The sequence below is a fragment of the Ambystoma mexicanum genome, chromosome 3q (assembly GCF_040938575.1).
Source record: "Ambystoma mexicanum isolate Mex_15411 chromosome 3q, UKY_AmexF1_1, whole genome shotgun sequence".
In the NCBI taxonomy this organism is placed as follows: Eukaryota; Metazoa; Chordata; class Amphibia; order Caudata; family Ambystomatidae; genus Ambystoma; species Ambystoma mexicanum.
In genome coordinates this window covers 897,023,819-897,045,096 of record NC_090926.1, presented here as the reverse complement: position 1 = coordinate 897,045,096, position 21,278 = coordinate 897,023,819, and positions in this window count along the sequence as shown.

Below are 21,278 nucleotides of genomic sequence, written 5' to 3'. Positions count from 1 at the left end.
CGGGCCCCGGCAGTCTCCAAAAAGTGGGGCTGAGCCGGGGCCCTGCCGGGGCCCGTCCCACCGCCCGCAACATTGGCAGGATGCATTATCCCGTCGCGGCCGCAGCCGCGACGGGATAATGCATGCGCCTGCCATGAAGTCAGGCGATCTGACAGAAGTGGCAGCCAGCCACAGCGATGCTGTAACTGGCTGCCACTTCTGACAGTCATAGTAACTGCATCTGGTGACCCCTCGCGCGAGAGGTCACCAGAGGCAGTTACTGTTCCTTTGTTTCCCCAGGTCGCCGAGGCGTCTTTAACCCTCGGCGAACCTGGGGATTCCTCGACATATTTCGAGGTTTATAAAAGATGGCTTTGAAAGTACACATTTCAAGCCATCTTTTATAAAGCTTTGCGGACGGACAATTTTGTCCGTAGTCAAAGCTTTATAAAAGATAGCTTGAATTGTGTACTTGCAAAGCCATCTTTTATAAACCCGAAAACATGGCCTGAAAACTAGGCAAACCGTAAGGTCTGCACACAAATATATATACATGTTATATATCTGTGTGCGTACCTTACTATGGTTTGTGTACTTTGCAGGCCATCTTTTCTAAACATAGAAATATGTAACATATTTCTATGTTTAGAAAAGATGGCTTGCAAAGTACACAAACCATAGTAAGGTACGCACACAGATATATAACATGTATATATATTTGTGTGCAGACCTTACGATTTGCGTGCTTTTTAGGCCACGCCCCTCCCAGAAGCCACGCCCCCAAATGAGGGCCCCCTCTCGATTTCTTACCCCACTTAAAGCCCTGGTACAAGCCATCAGCCTCCCAGTTCTATCGCCTTGCTCAAAATATCTCTGTTTGCATTATAAGGCCTCATTTTCAGCTATGTCACAAATTCGCTCTCCACAAGGCACATCTTATGAAAAGGACTTCTTTAGACCAAACACTGATGGCGACACAGAAATGACACCAAGTCAGGGGCTGTGTACGTGCCTGATTGGGTATCCCTTCCATGTCTCCATCATTGTTTGGTGTGAAGAAGTCCTTTTCACCACTCTCTTCTTCTTGGTACATCTCGACCAGCTAATCAATCCCCCACTGTAAGTGCTTATGTTCAGCTCAGCTGCACCAATAGTCTCCCTACAGACCACCCCATCATTCCCTTAAGAGTGGTTGCATATGTCTCATCTTGAAAACTACGTCTGCGCCCCTTTCCTGCACCCCTTCAAGATTAGTTTGAGCAAGATGTTGCCATCAGTCGCAAATAAAAATCAATGTGTTAACTCCCTTGATTGCAGAGTCCCAGAAAACCTACCAGCCGGTGATCATCTATCCTTACATCCACTACTAGGTGAACGTCACTACAGACAATGGCCTTATCACTACTACGCTGATATAGCTTCCCCGAGACATACTGGTTGCCAATAAAAATAATGGAATATTATTTTGCGTTTTCACCAAAGTGCATTACATAGAATATATTCATATACAATTTTTCTTACCAAACTAAATTAGTACTCATTTTATCAACCTCTGAAGGGAGTATCCTTGATAGTCTTGGTTCAAAGCTTTAGATCACGTAAACCTCAGAAGCAAACATTTAACCTGCTGAGCTACATCACACAGGCCAGGGCTTCTTCTTTGCTTCGGATGTAGGCAGACCTGTTCACATCTTTGGAACATATACAATCTTATCATGAGCCGCCACTTTAACCGTCTCCGCATTACGCAAACCTGGCTCATGGCCACCTCGACAGCAGATAGCATTGCAATCACAGTATATTCAATTACCCAATGACACTGGCAAAGTGGCAGGGGGAGAGTAGCAGTGATCTGCAAATCCTCCCTGACCATCACCTGCTTTTACCTAATGCCAAGCGACAAATGCAAGCTGGTAAGAATACAGATTCATGTGTTTCCACATATAACATATCAAATGGTGACATGCTATCAGCCTTACAAACACTACTTGGTCTACATTGCGGTAATAGTCACATAGATTGACCTTCAACCCATCATCTCCACATTGCAGGAGACGTTGAACTCTGTTTGGAAGATGGCTCAATCTGCCTCATCACAAATTTGGCGGTAACCCTTAAATGCGGCGGTAACGTTATTACCGCTGCATTTAAGGGTTCGCTAAATCACGGGTTTGGCAGTAAATCTGCAGTGAATTTGCTGATTTTCAGCGCTATTACCGCACTCTAATACCGCTGACGGTAGAAGCGCTGAAAATTCCCTATTGGGACAAGTGGGGAATGGGTAATTCCCGAATGGGCCCAATGGGGAATGGGGAATTACCGTTCCGCCAAACCTGTGATCCGGCGCTAATAGTGCCGGGGGTTTGTTGGTAACACTAATAGAACCGGCTGTATTATCACTGGGATACCGCCCAACTCATGATGAGGTTTGGACTTGGCTTATGTTAGGGTCTCAGTTGCAAAATTCTCAACAGGGTTCCTTCGGAAAACAAAGATCACTGCCTAGACACAGCCCTGCCCCGCACAGCAAAATGTCAGCTCTCTCCCATCGATCTAGTCAGATGACAGGCTACACTTATTTAACATCAAACCTACTCCCACAGTCCCCGCCATTCACAAACCCAAAGTAGAACATAGTTGGTTTCATTATAACAAAAAACTCCTGTCTCCGACACTCAAGAAGGCATCGATGAACAATCTGAGTCACTCCTCAACACCATCACAGAACTCCTCTCCCAAGGAGTCAAGTCCTGTGTGCCATTTCACAGAGGCAGGAACCATAGAGTCAACACAATACGGGTTCAACAATACCCTCAAAATAATGAAGCCAAAATGGCAAACAATACAAACTATCGGCCAAAAAGGGCATAGCTAAAACACAAAATCAGATCTCAAACGTGACCTCACCTCCTACCACAAGGCCATCTTCTTTGCAAAAAAAGAATACTTTTCCACTAAGGCCCAAAATGCCATCAAGAGCCCTGCAAAATTGCTTAAAGTCGTGAAGCGATTTATCACACCAAAATAAACACCATGGCACAGAGAGAAGGCCATGGATACCCCTAACCACCTTCATTGAAAAGGTCAAACAAATAAATGACACCATTGCCCTCGCGATGACAAAGGTCCCAAACCACACCCACACCTCCCAAGCTGTAGGTTCTGCTTGCCAACTGGTAGAATAACAAGACATCTACCAGCTCGTCAAAAGCAGGCACAGCGGCAAAGATTCCAGCGATCCATGCCCATCAGCAATAGCAGAGGTGCAGCGCATGCATAAATGACCCAACAAAGAACAGAGCTCGTCACCAGATCGCTACTAACAGGCCAAGAAACCACAGACCTGAAGCACGTACGAGTGAAGTCATCACTCAACCAGTTTGCCCTCAACAGTTACTGCGTAATCAAAGGCCCTTGTTCAGTCTCCAAAACCCTGGAGAAGATAATCACTGCCCAGCTTCGGACCCACATGCAATAGGAAGAGATCCAGGACAAGTGCCAATCAGCTTTCTGGCTAGGACATGCCACTGGCAGTGACGTACTGGTAGTCTTATTCCATTGCATGTCTCAGCCGCATGCCACCCTCCTCCATCATCTTCCGACCATGCCCCGAGTCTCCCCTCCGTCCTAAAATGGTTTCTGTTCGACCACTGAAAAAGCATCAAACTTAGTCTCCCCCAGAACTTGCACTCAGAGACCCGCAACATGCAAATACACCTTTGCGACGTCACACAGCAAAACCACTTTGCTGTAGTTACAAAGGAGCTAAAAGTCATTGAATAATGGAAGGGTCATTAAAGCCTTACATTGAATGGATCCAAAATGAAGATCCTGATACTAAATTGAAAAGGGCATGCTCCCTATGCCCACCCCTGACATTCTTCAGGAAATCGGACTCCAGCAAAACCCAGGTCAGAAACATAGGGTGTGCGTGGGGCGCAGATCTGACACTTAACATGCATGTGGCAGAAGTCATCATATCAACCTTAATCCAAAAGAAACTGGTCAGGAAGATGCTTCCTTTGATCACCACAATGAAACATGCAGGTGTGTCAGGTGCTCCACTACAGGCTGGCACACCACGCCTACCTGCCTTATTATCAGATTAAGAGACTGCACATAATCCTAAACGTGACAGAGCAACACATATTACGTTTTTATTAACTCAGCCAGTTGCTTACTAGCGGAGAAGGAAGCACTGACCGACATTACACGGGTGAATATCACCCAAAACCTTATGCCCCACCTGCAAATGATCAAAAAACACAGCACACACACTTTTAGATTGTGATTTTCATTTTGAAAATGTATATCGCGCTCATGACGGACCAAACCGTATAGGTGACACAGATCCATATTGTCACCCTATGTGTACCTCTATGTGACAATGAGAAAATGAAGGACCGTAAATATGGATATCATGCCATCTCCGCTTTTGTAGACACCTAAGGACATATGTATCGAGTACACAGACAGCAATACTAAGACACTCTTATTACACGGACGGCGGTAAGGGTTAATGGTCACCGTTAATGGTACCGGTGACCGTTAACCCTTACCGCCTTACTACGAGGTCCCTTTGCGGGTTGGAGACTTTAACGCCTGCTTTTTGCAGGCATTAAAAACCAACCCGCAAAGGGACCAGGGAGCTAATTACGGTACCGCAATTTGCGGTGCCATAATTAGCACCTTCCCCATTCCCATTATGACCTATGGGCCACCAACCTTGGAATAGGGCGGTAATTCCCCTTTCCTCCAAGGCGGTGCCGGTATTAGCACCTGGGTCCACCGCCGTCCGTGTAATGAGGCCCTCTGTCATTCATGGAGCAACGTGGAAAATTCAGGATAGAAGAGGCTTAAACCTTTAGGGTCTTACTGTGATTCCCTTTTTACTGAACAATAGAGTGTCAATTACTGTGCTATAATATACATTTATTACAAAGAAAGCTTTGGGCGTTCTCACATGTGCAACACTGTGCAAAGCCACATTCATGTATTTTATGGCACCTCTTTCCCTTTGCCGTTCCCTAGAGCTAGTGTTCCCTATGGATGATAAGTCACTATGAGTTATCAGCTCTGTTTGCATTAATGGGAGTTCTTGCCCCTTGAGTAAATATTTACGGTTGTCTTTTCATATGTTTGCACATTGTTGGGACTATTGCTGGCATAGCGGGAGATTTATTGCAATGATCATTTGCTTGCTTCATAAAACAGGGGTGGACAAAAAGGCAACAGAGCTAAAACATTTCCTGTCAAAAGCAGAACCAATCCCAAATGTGTGGATCCCACAGAACAGGTATCAATACCTGTTTGGCCCAATGACCCCAATGTTGTCATTCCGGTTACTCAGGCAGTGCTCCCGTTCTAAGGGTATATTAGCGTTCACCGCCAATAGGCTATCACTAGCTGAGTCGCTGAGATAGTGTCTGGATTTCTTTCATTAGCACTACTACTGTTGGCATCCCACCACTGCCACTTTCAGGCAGTTACTGCCTCAGGCTAAAGTCATCAGGAAGGGTCAAAGGTCAGACATACAGAGTAGAGGCAACTCATTCATATACCATTCCAAGTAAGGGAATCTGCATATTGGTGGCAGCGGTGAGATACTATCAGTGTCACTGTGGCTATGCTGGTCAAGGAAGTAAGACCACACAGAGCAACGGAGGTTCAAATCCCGGATCCGCACTTAGTAACCAAACTCAGGTACGGTATTAGGCGCGTTATAAAAAAACAATGAAATAGGTTGTGCCCCCTCTGCACTGCCCATATTGCCTGTAAAGATCAGATCAGCGTAGAAGTCCTGTGCATAGTTAGAAATAGCATGCAGGAAAAATAAGCCAACCGACCCAAGTGGCACAGAGTATTAAACGCAGCCAGTCAACAACTGATGAAGCCAGAAGTAAGGAGGGATCACAGGCAGCTTCCATAAAAACACCTGCTGTATCATACATGGAGTAGTGTGCCAGGTCTGGTTGGCAGACTGAGGTTTCATACTTGGAGAGGTTTCATTTTTGATGTGCACCTTTGCTTAAAACTCTAAATTTACTATGGTGCCCTGGGCCTATCAAACAATCACTTGTTACCTCCCATGTTCGATTTCTTCATACTGGTTCCACTTGCTGCTTCCAATTCCTCTTGGTTTACTCTGGGTTGGAACACTCCAGGCCTTCTCTGCATCCCAGTACGGAATTTTGTTTCTATATTTTGAAATGCAATGCACTTTCTTGAAAATTGCAGACAATGAGTTTCTGACATTTTGTCCCGGCATCATGATGACAATGTATTCACTAGCCACTTCTAACAGTAAAACCAGTCAAGATGTTCCTCTCTCTCTGAGATGTTTTCCAAGGTTGCTCTTCCGCGGCCATTATGAACGAAGGTGTTTCCAGACCATTGATGTATTGCCATTGGTTCCTGAAGTTAGTATGATGTGCAGCAACTCATTTCTCTATCAAGCCTGTGCGATAGGGTTTTACGCTATAAAAAAACATCATTTGAGCATCAATACTTAAGTGTTGCTCACTGCTGGATATTTTAGAGGTAGGGGACATTGAACGCAGTAGGAGGAATAAACCAGGAACATTCCTGTACTTCAATGACTCTCTTCCGATCCTTCACAGAAGTATCCACTTCTCACCACAACACATTATCACTCCCTAGTGATCTCAGCCACCCAATGTTATTGTGTCTTTGGCGGCTATTGGGGCCTTTGCAACACTAGCAAGGGCTTGGGAGCCCCTCTACTGAGAACGAACATGGATCAAATACCCTGTTCTATGGACTGCTCCCACTCAGGAGGGTCTTCAACCACGTTTTAGCACACTGGAACGCTAAGCCTCAGACTCAGCTGTAACAGGACAGATATAGTATGGAAGTCTATCAGAGGAAAATGAACTAGACTGGTGGGGCGCCTGCTGATCAGAAACATTTAAAGGAACCAAAACCCCACCGACAATTCAAGAACAACCCATGCTTCCCACGGTCTGTTTATCCCTGCCCTGCGTGGATCAGTTCAGCGTTAACAAGACTCATCATCAACCACGCAACCGCGTCAACGACCCAACCACGTCAACGACTCCCATTGCTTCTGTTCCCCCACCTACCCATGCCAGTTCCCCCCAATATGTTCCTTGTGTATTTTGTCACAATATTCCACAAGGGCTAATCTGCCGTATCACTACAAGTTAGTATTTATTGCTCTGATCTTTGTTTACTACTGTATATCACATTTGTGTTCACTGTATTTCCTGACTCTTTCCTTGTGTATTTTTTAAAATAAAAACTTTTTTGTATTAAACAAAAAAGGACATTCTGCTTGCTTGTTGGATGTCTGATATCTGATAACACTTTGAGTTCAGCTCAGTCTGGGCTTAAAATATTAACGCATAGTTTATTTCTGGATCCTGTTAAGAGCATTCATTAATTTTGTAGCTGTGCAAAACATGACAATGCCATTATAGCGGATTTGATATAATTAGGCAAAAGGCTTGAAAGGGGGTCATGGCATCCCTTCCCTGTCCAGTAGATAACACAGAGGGAGTCTCCAGGTTCGTGAGGCAGCAATGCCCGTCCTGCACAGTAGACTAGGGGCCTCATTACACGGTAGGCGGTAAGGGTTAACGGTCACCGGTAATGGTACCGGTGACCGTTAACCCTTACCGCCTTACTACGAGGTCCCTTAGCGGGTTGGTATCTTAACGCCTGCTTTTAGCAGGCGTTAAAAACCAACCCGCCAAGGGACCTTGGTGCTAATTACGGCTCCGCAAATTTGCGGTACCGTAATTAGCACCTTCCCCATTCCCATTATGCCCTATAGGGCAAAAATGGGAATGGGGAAGGGCAATGGTGGAAGGGGGAATTACCGCCCCGCCAACCTTGGAATAGGGCGGTAATTCCCCTTTCCACCAAGGCGGTGCCGGTATTTTACCGGCATGGACCAAGGTGCTAATAGCACCTTGGTCCATCGCCTACCGTGTAATGAGGCCCTAGGTGTACACTGCATCCTTAGCAAGTATGCAGTGCATAACCTATACACTGCATAGTCATCACATGTGCACTGCATCTTCAGCAAATGCAATTTAAACTTTATCAAGGCAACATGGTATGTGCATCACCATCACGTGAACAGTGAGCGTTGTGCTCAACGCATCGTGCTTTTATTGAGAGGAAGGGGAGAGGACGTCATTGGGAAGTACAACAGTGCACAAGGCATAATATAGATGGCCTGTTACAGATAGAGCAATCCAGTTTCTGGGTGCTTTACAAAAGATCAATGCAGGTTTTTACATAAACTAGAAGGTGAACGGGAGCGGCCTGCAAGGCAAGAGGAACTTTAAAGCACCAGTGGCATGTCCAGGGAGTGGCCTGGGGTGGCACGTGAAATCCCTGGAATCTGATTGGCCACGCCAGGTACCACCCCATTATCCTAAACTATGATCATTATGTGTGTGTTTGCTCGTACTACATGCCACCCCTACATATGTCAGTGCCCCAATTGGGACGCCCCAGTCAAAAGAGTCTGGGCACGCCACTGTAATGCTCACCCCCCACTAGCTACAAAATGTACAGGTGTGTATGCTTATACAGTCCACCATTTGCAGCGGTTGGGATTGCCCAGGTGGGATGATGCCGAGGACACAGCCCAGGGATTGCATGAAGGAGAGGAAGTAAATCTTTAGGGCAATCTTGAGGGTGGTCATAGTGGGCTGGCCGTGATAGCGGAGGCGTAGAATCCCAACAGTGAGGAGCAAGTAGGGTGTGGGAATGAGAGTGAGAGGTGGTACAGGATGGTGAGGAAGGCCTGGTAGATAAGAACAGGGGGTACCTAGTTGAGTGTGGAGGTATATCAAATGGATAGACTTGTAGACACCTCGAAGGAGTTTGAGGGCCGTCACCTACCCTCAATCCTGAAAGCAATGTGGGGTGCTATGTTAGGAATCGGGGAGCAACATGGGAACATTCACCATTACAATGTTGGGGTGCACACAATTGTGTGTAAATAAGGATTGTGATGGCTCAGGGCAGGGGGTCTGGTTTCTGTCAGCGCTGTTTAATGTCTGCAGTATTTGCACACCTCCCACTTTTGTCTGTCCCTCTTGTGCTGCATTGGGGAGCCTCAGACCTTCTGCTCCCAACATGCATTTCATTGGTACAGCTCTTAACTCTCTTGGCACTTCCACCTCTCGCTGGGCCTCTTGCGACACTTCTCAACAAGCACTTCTTAGGTGCCGCTCTTTCCTTGACTACACTTCACAAGTCTCTCACTGTCTTATCTCTCCCTGCGCTCTGCTGTGCTCTCATTAGGTCTCGGCGCTTTGACATTCTCTCGCCAGCATTGTGGTGTTGTGGTGTGGTCTTGTTAGGGTTCCTCTCACTTAAAGCACTATGGTGCTCTCTCACCAAATCCCTCACTCTCATTACTTTGGCATTGTCTCTCTCTCTCTCTCTCTCTCTCTCTCTCTCTCTCTCTCTCTCTCTCTCTCTCTCTCTCTCTCTCTCTCTCTCTCTCTCTCTCTCTCTCTCTCTCTCTCTCTCTCTCTCTCTCTCTCTCTCTCTCTCTCTGCACAGTACTGTGCAGTAGGTCATTTTCCGTCAGTCTGCAGGTGATTTTTAGCCGATAAGTGGAAACAAAATAATTTTTTAATTTTTTTATTTGTGTTTAGTTCAAAGAACTTTTCACAGTAAACATCACGCATAAAACAATTTCAAGAACAATTTCAATATGTAGAATCCATAAATTACAACATTCCAAGAGGATATTTCATAAAAGAGCACAGTTGTCAAGTAAACCACAGCCGACTATTCGTTTAAAGTGCCTTGAAGCGTTTACAAACAGTTTCAGGGAATTTTATCATCTTTGAAGTTAGAATGGCCTGCAGCCTTCTTCAAGGAGAACATTGTGTGTGGACTCCTGGTGAAGCCACATGTGAAAATGGTTTATGCCACATGTTCTTTGCCCAGGACACATGAACATGCTGGATAATTACGCACAATGACCCAATCTGGTGCATGCATGGAGTGCCAGGTGGATTGTGGGATCAGGACTCTGCCAGAATCTCTGCACCTCAGATGGTCTGTGCACAGCTCAAGGGTCATTGGAAGTCTTTTCACAGACCCAGGAGCAAGGATGAGCTATTGGACAGCATCAATGGATGTATTTTCCAAAGACGTTTGCTGCATGATAATTGGCTTACAATAGTGATTGAACAGAATGGGTTATTTGCAGAAACCTTGCCACGAACATCCCCAGGAGTATACAGTACCTTTCCACCTCTGAAATTCTAATTCAAAAGATATACTGCATATTCAGCTATCGCAGAGCGCATTAATAGACATTGGGCCTCATTACACGGAAGGCGGTAATGGTTAACGGGCGCCGTTAATGGTAACGGTGACCGTTAACCATTACCGCCTTACTACGAGGTCCCTTAGCGGGTTGGTGCTTTAACGCCTGCTTTTTGCAGGCGTTAAAAACCAACCCGCTAAGGGACCTCGGAGCTAATTACGGCACCGCAAAATTGCGGTGCCGTAATTAGCGCCTTCCCCATTCCCATAGAGCCTTATGGGGCAGAAATGGGAATGGGGAAGGGCAATGGCGGAAGGGGGATTTACCGCCCCTCCAACCTTGGAATGGGGCGGTAAATCCCCTTTCCGCCAAGGCGGTGCCGGTATTTTACCGGCATGAGCCATGGCGCTAATAGCGCCATGGCTCACCGCCTTCCGTGCAATGAGGCCCGTTGTGTGCTACAGACTATCCAATAAATTATTGATTGATATTGAAAACGAACAAAGGTCTAATACTACTAGGAAAATGCAATAGTGGGAGAGACATAAAGTCAGACCCTCCAGGATATTGTGGCATGAAATAGAATATTTTGCGGCATAAATAAGCACATTTTGCAGCACAAAATTGTATTTATTGCGGCACTTTTGCAACACATTTTCGATTGATTGGAGGGTGTTAGATTGGCAGGCTGCAAGAAAGAGGCAGTGAATGAGGCTTCAAGAGAGCCAGGTTGTCATTATTTGCACCATTTGTTCGTAAGAGTCCCAGATGTCTCTGGTTTGACAGAACAGAGTTTGCTTTGCTGTATTTTTTTGGTTGCATTATTGATAATTTTCAGTTGTAATGGTGAAAATATTCTCCCTCTATCTTTTGTAACCCGGCATGCACCCACTCGCCAACATCCCTCACCCTTACCAATTTCTCTTTACAAATTACACTCCCAAACCTCTCACTCTGCCAGTCATGTGCATACTCACATGATCTGTCACACGGCCAAGTCAAAACCCACAATCCCCAGTCCCTGCAACACTCCCAACCATGTTCATAACACACATCATGTGCTCCCCAGTTCCTCCTGCAGTCTGCAGACCTTCATCCTCCCATTCTATTGCACTCTTCCACCATCCATGCTCCCAATTTCAGCTCATTGCATTTATCTGGCCAATCTCACTTGCTTTGCTTTCTAGGGCACTGATTTCCCTCTAGCACGCTGCTCTCTCTGTTTCTGGCCAACCACACCACCTCTATCCTGCCACTTCCTCTCTGCTCCCTTATGCGAATGCCTACCCACTGGCCTACAACTCTCCCTCTGCTTTCCTGCCCATCACTCCTCGACTGGCCCATGGCTCCCTCTCTCTCTCTCTCCTTTCCCACTCATATTCTGATTATAAAAAAAAGAAAATGAGAATTTTTGCCCATTTCCTCAAAAAAATCTGGCAACTAAAAATAGAGCAGATAATGCACCGTTTTGAAGATGCCCCATTTTTGGAAATGCGCAGATCACCTTATTCTCAAAGGCAACCTATGAATTTCCAAGAGGCGGCGCTGTAGCTCCGATGATGCGCTGGCCAGCCGTGTTGAATACATTAGTGTGCTCTCCTGTCACTAATGTTCTACAGGCTCCCAGCATCCAAGTAGGTGCAGGGAATGCATTTCGATGTGACTGGCCCTTGAAACATGTAAGTGTAAAAGGTGATAACAAAAAAACATTTCTATCCCTGTTTGATTAATAGAACTGCAAGTGGGAAAGCAGCGGATCATACCTCTGCCCCCTCACTTAAGAAAAAGAATTGCATTACAGGGTCAGCAAATACCCTGCCATGCAATGGGCATCCCCTGCGCCTCTTCTCAACAGGCCCAGCGGGGGTTGCCTTAGTTTTCTGGACATTTAAAAGCGCATCCCTATTTGTGAATTCAGGATACATTTTAAATGTGCAGAAACCCCCCCTCATTTACACAAATATGCAAAAGGGGTGAAAAAGACCATCTGAATGGGAGCAAATAAAATGCACTCATTCAGATGTCCTTTGTGGAGTGGGCAGCTCCTTTTTCAGGCGCAAGTGATAAGATGCATTTATGTTTCTCATCACTTGGAAGCAAAAATGTTTTGTGAAGTTTTGTGAAGATGGCACGGTAGTTTCCGCTGCATTTTTGTGATAACCTGCAGTTTTCGCAGGTTTTTTTCGCGGCATTTTGCGCAATCGCGATAAGCAGAAGGGTCTGTAGCGTGTCTGATGATTTCTTATTGGTATTTAACACAGGTTAGCAGCAGAAGAGACAGCACACAGAGCTGATAATTGTTTGCTAGCAGTAGACATATAGGCCAGCTGCATTCATAATAATGTATCACCCGGTTCTACCCCCACCAATTGATGCCAACACTGCCCCCGTCTATTCATGGCCTTTGTTAGGGTTGGAGACACTAAACAGGGAACAAACCACTCTTGGGACTCCTAAGCAATAAGGACAAATGCAGAAGAAATGTGAACATCTGTGTGTTGATATGTATGTATAGTGCTCGTTTTATCATGATCTATGTGTGTTACACATGTGTGTTGTAACAGGAGATGGTTTACAAGATTTAACTTCCTGAGAATTTTTGGGGTGCATGACTAGTCTCTAGTCAAAAGCATATGGTGAATTTCGCCCTCTAGTGCTTCAAAACATATTCTGCTAGCTGGTCAGATAGCACAGCGAGCTAAGCACTTGCCCCTGAAATCTGTGTGCAACCTGCTGTGGCAGGTTTGAATCCCGGCAGCATCAACTCAGCCTATCATCCTTCCGAGGTTGATAAATTGAGTACCACTCTGTGGGATAATAATGTCTTCTGTTATTTCAGTGCTCTGAGACCTATGGGTGTGTAGCACTATATAAGAATTATTTTTATTATAGTGATTTCACCTGTGACATTGGATGGACAGGTATCCTCAATGATATACCTACGCTGTTGGCATCTCTACCGCTGTAACAGATTAGCTAAATCGCTATGAAAATAAATCATTACTCAGCATTACTCAAATAACAATGCAAGAGCTATAATACAAACGTGTTTATTACTCAGTTCTATAGATCGTTATGTGGGAGGAGTATCTGGCCCACCCCTCCATGCCATGGCTATTTGGCCGTATCCTGTCACACTGGTACAAAACATGCTTCTAACCTCTTTAAGGAAACCCCAAACAAAGGCAAGGTCACCAATCCACATGAAACTCTGTGGCACTCTTACTTCTAGCGTTTATCCAGTGAAGTGGGCCTAGTACGCCACCTCCCATGAAATAGTGTGGCATGCTACTTCAAGCCCAGAAGGGCCCTATTAGTCCAATATTACCCAATCACCCAGGAATACTACCACAAGGACAGTTACATCTAGAAAATATATGTTAGGAGCTAGAAAGTATGCGCCTCACAATGATGCAGCCGTTTATGGTCTGTTGCCCACAAATCTGTGATCTACTGATAGCGGGCACTGGAGGCCATAAGCGGAAGCCCAACGACCGCTGAGGCTGAGACATGCCACATGCCACACATGAGTGTGTGCAGAGGCTGACAGGCCAAACCTCGAAAAAAGCCCGAAAGTGGAAAGACGCCGGCGTGGAGAGAAGGTCAGTGCATGTTTCTGTTTATGTGTGTCTGTGTGTTGTGTATATGGTTGTTGTGAGGGATGTTAGGTGCGAAGGGTGATGGCGTGCAATGTATGTAGCTCTGTCAGGGGCAGAGACAAACAAATGACTTAACCTTTGGTAATGTTCTTTCTACTGGATATTCTTCCTATGGATTCTTCGTCTTTGATGTGTCCATATCCTGCTTCGCAGTCTCGGAAAATGTTTCGACAGCAGAGGGTGCTGTGCGGCATCGAGTCGGTGTCCCTCGATGATTCCCATTCCAGCGTCTGGACGTGGCATCAATGGTAGTATAAATAGCAGGCACTGCGCCGGTTGCCTGAGTTCTCAGTCTTTCCCTCTTTCTACACAGCCACCTTTAGAATTGTATAACCCGCATGGGCGTTGAAAGAGAGAGGTATATTAAAAAATGCACCCACAGTTAGGGAGGTAGGCTGTGAGGGCAATGAGGAATCTGTGGGAGGAACATCAAGTAGAACGAAAATTACCAGGGTTAAGTATTTTGATCTTCTAATGGACTGTGTATTCTCGCGGTTTCCTCATCTGTTATAGACTCCCATAGCAGCAAGTTTGCTTGGTCACGGCTTGGCCTACGCTGTGGCCTGCATAACCATTAAATAATTGGTCACCTTGTCTAACATTATCTATTCTAGAAATGTAGAAGCTGGGAGCTCTTTTTGGGTAGAGCCTATGTAGCCGCTCTTCATCCTTACAAGGGTGAGGAGGTGGATAAAAAGCCAGCAGTATTATTTTCTGTGTCAGATGCAATTCAGACACCACCTTAAGAAGGGAGGCAGGTCGAACCCTCAAGACTACCTTCTTCTTGGAGAATATTGTAAAAGGAGGTTGACATGACAGGGCTTGTAGCTAACTCACTCTTCGAGCAGAAGTGATGGCTACCAAAAAGATGTTTTTCAGAGTTAAAAACCTGCGTGGACAAGAGTGACGAGGCTCAAATGGCGCTGCCATTAAGAAGGTTATAACCAGATTCAAATCCCAGTACAGAACCAAAAAGGGAACCACAGGGAAAGTGTTTGTCAATCCCTCGAGGAATTGAATTACTATTGGCATCTTAAAGTAGAAGCCTTGCTCTGGCGTGCATTTAAAGATAAATAACGCTGGCAGATAAACTTTGACAGTAGCCACCTTCAGCCCCTGGTGGGCTAGGTGCAACAGGAAAAGCATGGCAGGTGTACTTCAAGTAAAGGCATCAATATCTTTAGATCCACACCATCTGCAACACCTGTTCCAATGACAGCGGTATAGTGATTTTGTTGCTAGTCTCATGGCCAAAAGCAACACCTCCATCACATCTTCTGGGAGGTCCCAATCTTGGTATGTTAACCTCTCAGAAACTAGCATTGAAGGATTAGAGTTCGGATTTCTGGGTGAAGAAGATGGCCTCCCTTTTGTGACAGTAGGTCCACTTTTTGGGGAAGATGGAATGGAGGGCAGATGGACATGTCTAGAAGGTCCAGGTACCACGTCCTCCTGGCCCAATCCCGAGCAATCAGGATCATGGACTTCCCAAACTTCCTTGAGCTCCTGATGACACAAGGAATGATGGGACTGGTGGGAACGCATACAGGAGTGGAAATGCCCAGTCACAAACAAAAGCATCTCCCAGAGATCTTCTCTGAGGAGGTTCCATGAAGCAGAACAGGTTGCACTTCCTGTTGACTGGACGCAAACAGATCCACTTAGGAGTTTCCTAAAGGGTGAAGATCACTAGTAAGACTTCTTGAGCTAACTCTTACTCATGGGAGACTGTGCTGTGCCTGCACAAAGCATCCACCGTTGTGTTCTCTTCTCCGACTAGGTGAACAGCCGACAGAGAAATCCTATTTTGTAACACCCAAACCCAGAGCTGCATTCCCTCCCTGCACTGTGGTAGTGGCCCTAAACCTCGTCTCTTGATGAGGTAATGCATGGTCACTGGGCCTCATTACAAAGTTGCCGGTCCATAGTTGTGCTTGCAGGTGCCTTACATTCCCCCATGCCTTAGCTGGCGGAATGGAAGGGAGTCATGAGCACAGCAAGCCTGTAGCACCGGCAGAGTCATTAACCGTGCCAGTTCCAGCACCCGCGAAAGGGAAATTACCGTGTCCGGTCTTTACTCAGTTGCAAGTTTGGAAGTAGCCTTGCCGGCCTTACCGGCAAGGCTACCTCCAAACTTGTAATGAGGCCCATTGTATTGTTCATCATCATCAGGACGTTCTTCTTTGTATGGAAGGTAAAAAGGCCATCACAGCTAGCCGGATTGCCCTCAGCTCTAAAAGGTTTATCAATCAATCAATCAATCAATCAATCCTTTATTCAACTTTGGAGTCATCAGGTACAGAACAACATCATGAATAAATAATTCATAAAACAAGCATCTACACACAGCATCCAATATAAAAGGTTGAAGTACACTGGTAAGAGAAGAATTGATATCATAAGGTAAAAAAGCTAAAAGGTATAAAATAATAAGAACAATGCATCTATGATAATACTGAAGTGCATCTTCTTAGCCATGCCAGGTGGGTGTATTTTAACTAAGTATAACCCACATCCATACTGGATGAGCATTTGCAAAGTTGTATGGCTTCGGACAAAGTGCACATTTTATAGAATAAAAACAAGGGTTTAAGATAAGCAATACTCAACTGTTGCATCCCATCAAATATAAACATGAAGTGCTCAACATGCTCCCTCTCAACACCACACATTGTACAAGTGGCCCTGGCATATTTGCCCAGTGACTAGTATGTGCCCGTACCTTCAAGCAACCAATTCTAAATTCAGTGTAAAGTCCGTGCATAGGTCTGATTGATGGTGTCAAGATAGATCTCATAGTCAAAGGTATTGTATTAGTTTATATAATCCATGCCACCATGCCATGAAGTAAGCCAGTACATGAACTTTTCATCTTACTCCTTATACATTATGCATAGGCCCCTTGGACTCTGGATTTTGTATCCTTAGTAATAGAATTCAGTGCTGCCCTAAGATAAATCCAGTGCTGTGAGGCACCTCTTTACGTGGACAAGCCATGGAATGTTGCATCCCCCATCGAACTTCATTATATAAGCCAAGACTTCACAATATTTAACTAAGGTTAGGTTCCTCCATATCCTTAACAAGTAAAATACTGGTCTAATTGCAGCTTCCTCTTCAATTAGCCTCAAGTTGCATTCCATATGTACAGAAAGCTCGGGGCACTTTGGGGTAACGTTAAGAATCGCTTTAGGAATTTATTTTCAATTGTGGTTAGAGATTGAGTCCTGGTATGACCCCAGATGTGGGCACTATACAAAGTTGACACCCTTTCTGGTAGCTTGTAGACTTCCAAGACTGGTCCAATTGCACTTCCACCATGATTAAAATAAAATCTTTTGAGCGTTCCAGTGTTTACATGGCTTACAGTGTTCTAAGGTTTACATGGGCTTTGAGCTATTGTTTGGCCCAGCTTGAAAAATGAAAACCTAGGTAATCATACCATACCACCATCTCTTATTTGCGGCCTCCGATGCTTAAATGAAGAGGCTTGGTTTTAGAGTTCTTGGGGCTGAAAACCATTGATTTTATTTTGTTGGTCTTAAGTACCAGCCCCAGCTCTTCACGCTTCTTTGTGAAACAAAGGAATTATGCTCTTAAGCATAGTGGACAAAAGTGGCCAAAGGGACAGGTTTGTCTGCAAAAAAAGTGGACTAAAGGATAGTGTTATCCGTGAAAAACAACACTGGGATTTTGTCATTCCCCAAGCACGGAGGATCCAAACTAGCATTAGTCAGTTCTTCAATGACAGAACTAATATAGATACAAAACAATAAGGGGGACAAAACACATCCTTGATGGACGCCTCTCCCTACAATGAAAGGTGCAATTACATTCCCGCTAAGTTCCACCTAACAACAGCAGAATTATAGGAGTACAAAAGTAGGATTGTGGATAGTAATGTTTCCGGGATATTCTTAGACAGTAACGTATCCCAAAGTGAACTCTGAGGTACACTATTGAACGCCATTCTTAGGTTGACAAAGACTGTGTATAATTTAGCCTTAGTTAGGATTGCATGCGTTTGGATAATCAAATGGAGCTGAAACCCCAGGTCCAGTATACTCAAACCCGACCTGAAGCCTGCTTGTAAATGGCTCAGTAATCCTTCTCTGTCGATCCAATCCTGCGGATGTCTTAGAAGGGCTTTTGTAAACATTTTCCCAGAGACGTCCAATAAAGAAATAGGGCGGTAGTGAGATAGATTTTACCTACCGCCTTTTCTATAAATCAGAATAATCACTGTGGCCCGCGAGGACTTAGGTGTTTTATTTGTGACCAACGTGGCATTGAAAACTCTAATCAAGACAGGGGCCGATATGGTCAGTTTGTCCCTCAATAAGTTTGCCGGAATTTTGTTGGGAGTGCTGCTTTACCTGCCTTTTGGGATTTGAGGACTTCCTCTATGACCTTCAAAGTGAATTTAAGGCAGGGGCACTATTTACCCCCTCTGTGCTTGTAGGAATTACATAGACTCCAAGCCCACTGTCATGTGGATTTATATACAAATTTGCAAAGTGAAAAAGCCACATGTCAGATGTCATACAGGCCTGAAGAGAAGTTTCACCCCCAGGTTCTCTGTCTGAGATGAGCCTCCAGAGTCATCAGTCTTATCAGACTTTAACATAGTGACCCACTTGCTGCCCAAAAAATCCTTCTGGTTCATCTTTAATAAATTCCTAAGGGTCGATCTCAGCATTTGGAGATGAATACTATCCACTGGAGATTTCAAGTTTAAAGATGAAAACAGGGCCTGTTTTGCATCCCTACAGTCCTTATAATACCAGGGCTCCTTCTTCTTTGTTTTTTGATTGAGGACTTGGAGCTAGTGACAAATGGCGGTGTCAGAGTTAATATTGTATCATATTATTGGAACGCCTCTATTTCTATTCATCCCCCAAAGCATAGCTGCTCAATGTGCCCAAGAATGGGTCCATAATACTAGGGGCCTCATTACAATCTTGGCGGAATGGCTTAAGGGGTGCCGCTAATGGATGCGGACCCGTTAAACCCATTCCGCCTGATTACGAAGTCCCCTCGCGGGACCCGGTAAGGACGGCTGGCGTCCTTACCGGGTCCCGCGAGGGGACCAGGGAGCTAACAACGGGCCGGTCATAATGGGCCCGTTCTTAGCTCCCTGCACCCATTCCCATTGAGCCCTATGGGGGCTCGAATGGGAATGGGGACGGTCCGGGCCTCGGTTCCCTGAGGGAAGAATTACCGGGCCCTCCAAACTCAGAATGGCCCGGTAATGCCCCATTCAGGGAATCCGGACCCGGTTTTGGAAGCAGCCATGCCGCCAATAGCAACATGGCTACCGCCAAAGCCGTAATGAAGCCCTAGGACCATTGGATCAAACAACGAGCATGCCCAACCACAATAATATCAGTAGCATTAGGGCAGCTCTGATGAGGAGGTGTATTTCTATGCACTTAACATTCCTAGCACTTCGTCTATGGCTCTCCCTCGGACCCCCCAGCACTTACTACCTCTTCCTTTCTGCACTTGCACATTCTGAATACTCACAAGGCATAGTAGGTTCATCCCTCCCCCCTCTGTTCTTAAATATTGTGCTGTAATGTATTTCCCTCACCTGCTCGCGCCTCGGCCCGTGGGCACTTTGAAACAGTATTTTCTTATTGTATAAGTGGCTAATAAGTAAAACAATAAATAAATAACTAAATAAAATAAATCAATCCTTCAAAATAAGCGCTAAATGTTTGTGGTCGCATCATGGCAGTCAGTTACTTGGAAGTCTTCTACTTGGTACCAGTCCCAACTAAAGACAAGAACATAATCAATCCTCGTCCTGCCATTAGATCCCTGGTATGTGTCCTTGACCAGCTGATCGAATGGAAAGCTACCATTACAGCCTCGTAGCGTAAGGTTTAATACAGGGTTTGGGTGGTATCCACAGCACTACCATGGGTCCTCGCTGGTACATTTGCTTCGAATGGTGGACTACCCCAGGCCTCATCCTGGTCATCCCATAGGCCTTCCAGTTCTCTCAAGGGCACCAACTGAAGGTTGAAGTCTCCCATTACAATTACCCCATATCTAACTTTATTAAGGCATTCCCAGTTAGAGCGAAATTCTTGCAAAATGGCGACCGAACCAGAGAGTTTTTTGGCATTGCGTCTACTGTATACATGAGCAAGGGACAGCTATTGGACATTTTGACAACTAGCTGCTGTAAGTCTAACGAGCTTGTATTAACATGTTCAATATCCCAGCTAAGAGTAGCATACACCCAGGTCAGGTGACCCCACATGGGGGCCCCCTAGATCCCTTCTGGGGGTTTGTATTGAAAGACAAATAGCCCTCAATGGCAATATCTTCCAAAGCCCATGTTTCTTTGAGGCAGATTACATTAAATCCCTTGAGGAATTAGCACCAATTTCTGTCAACAAGATGCGTGTTGACCCCAGTAATATTCCAAGATAAAAATGTGCAAGGTGTGTCCGCCCGGAGTTCGGACACACACGGTCCTAGGGCCCATGCTCATCCAATGGCATAAACACAAGGCAGCTCAGGGGATCCAAACCAAACATGCTCTGCCATGGTCCAGCGTCCGGGCGGTACTGCACTGGGGACACGTAGGGAGAATACATCCTAGACAAGACCACGACTGGGCTAAGGTTAGGATTATAGACATGCACAAGGAGGCGTCATTGCAGACATTCCAAGATGCCCGTGAGAAACTAGACCTGGGGCGGGGTGATTTACTCATATATAATACTATCTGCACCACGATTAGGCGCCACACTGCGCGACCCCCCTTCCTCGCTCCCTGTGAGGCCAAGATGGAACAACACAACACCTTGACGCGTTCCCGCATCTCCGTACATTCTATCCAATGGCAATCCCAGAAAACCGGGGGCGGAACCATATGCTTGCACGCCTCTGGGCCGCAGACTTAGGGGCTCAAGTAGAAACAACTGACATCCTCGAATACTACGCCGCCCAACCTTCAATATCCACCAAACTCAGAAATAGAGAGATCCAATTTAAAATAATACAGCTGACATATTTTACCCCCTCTACTCTCTTCTGAATGGGGATATCCCAAACTAATACATGCTGGAGAGATTGTGGCGCCCTGGGCACAATGGGGCACATTCCCTGGCATTGTCCAAAGATCTCCCAGTACTGGCGAGAGGTCTACGAACAGATAAGGGGTATGGAAGGGGCCAACGTCACATTCTCACCCGAGGTAATGCTTCTGGGGGGGGCAATGATTCTTGGCACGAGGAATGGCTCACACGCAAACTGATAAACATTCTACTCTTTACGGCTAGAAAACTCCTCATTATGCATTGGAAGGCCAAGGATCCCCCTTCGGCTGCAGAACGAAA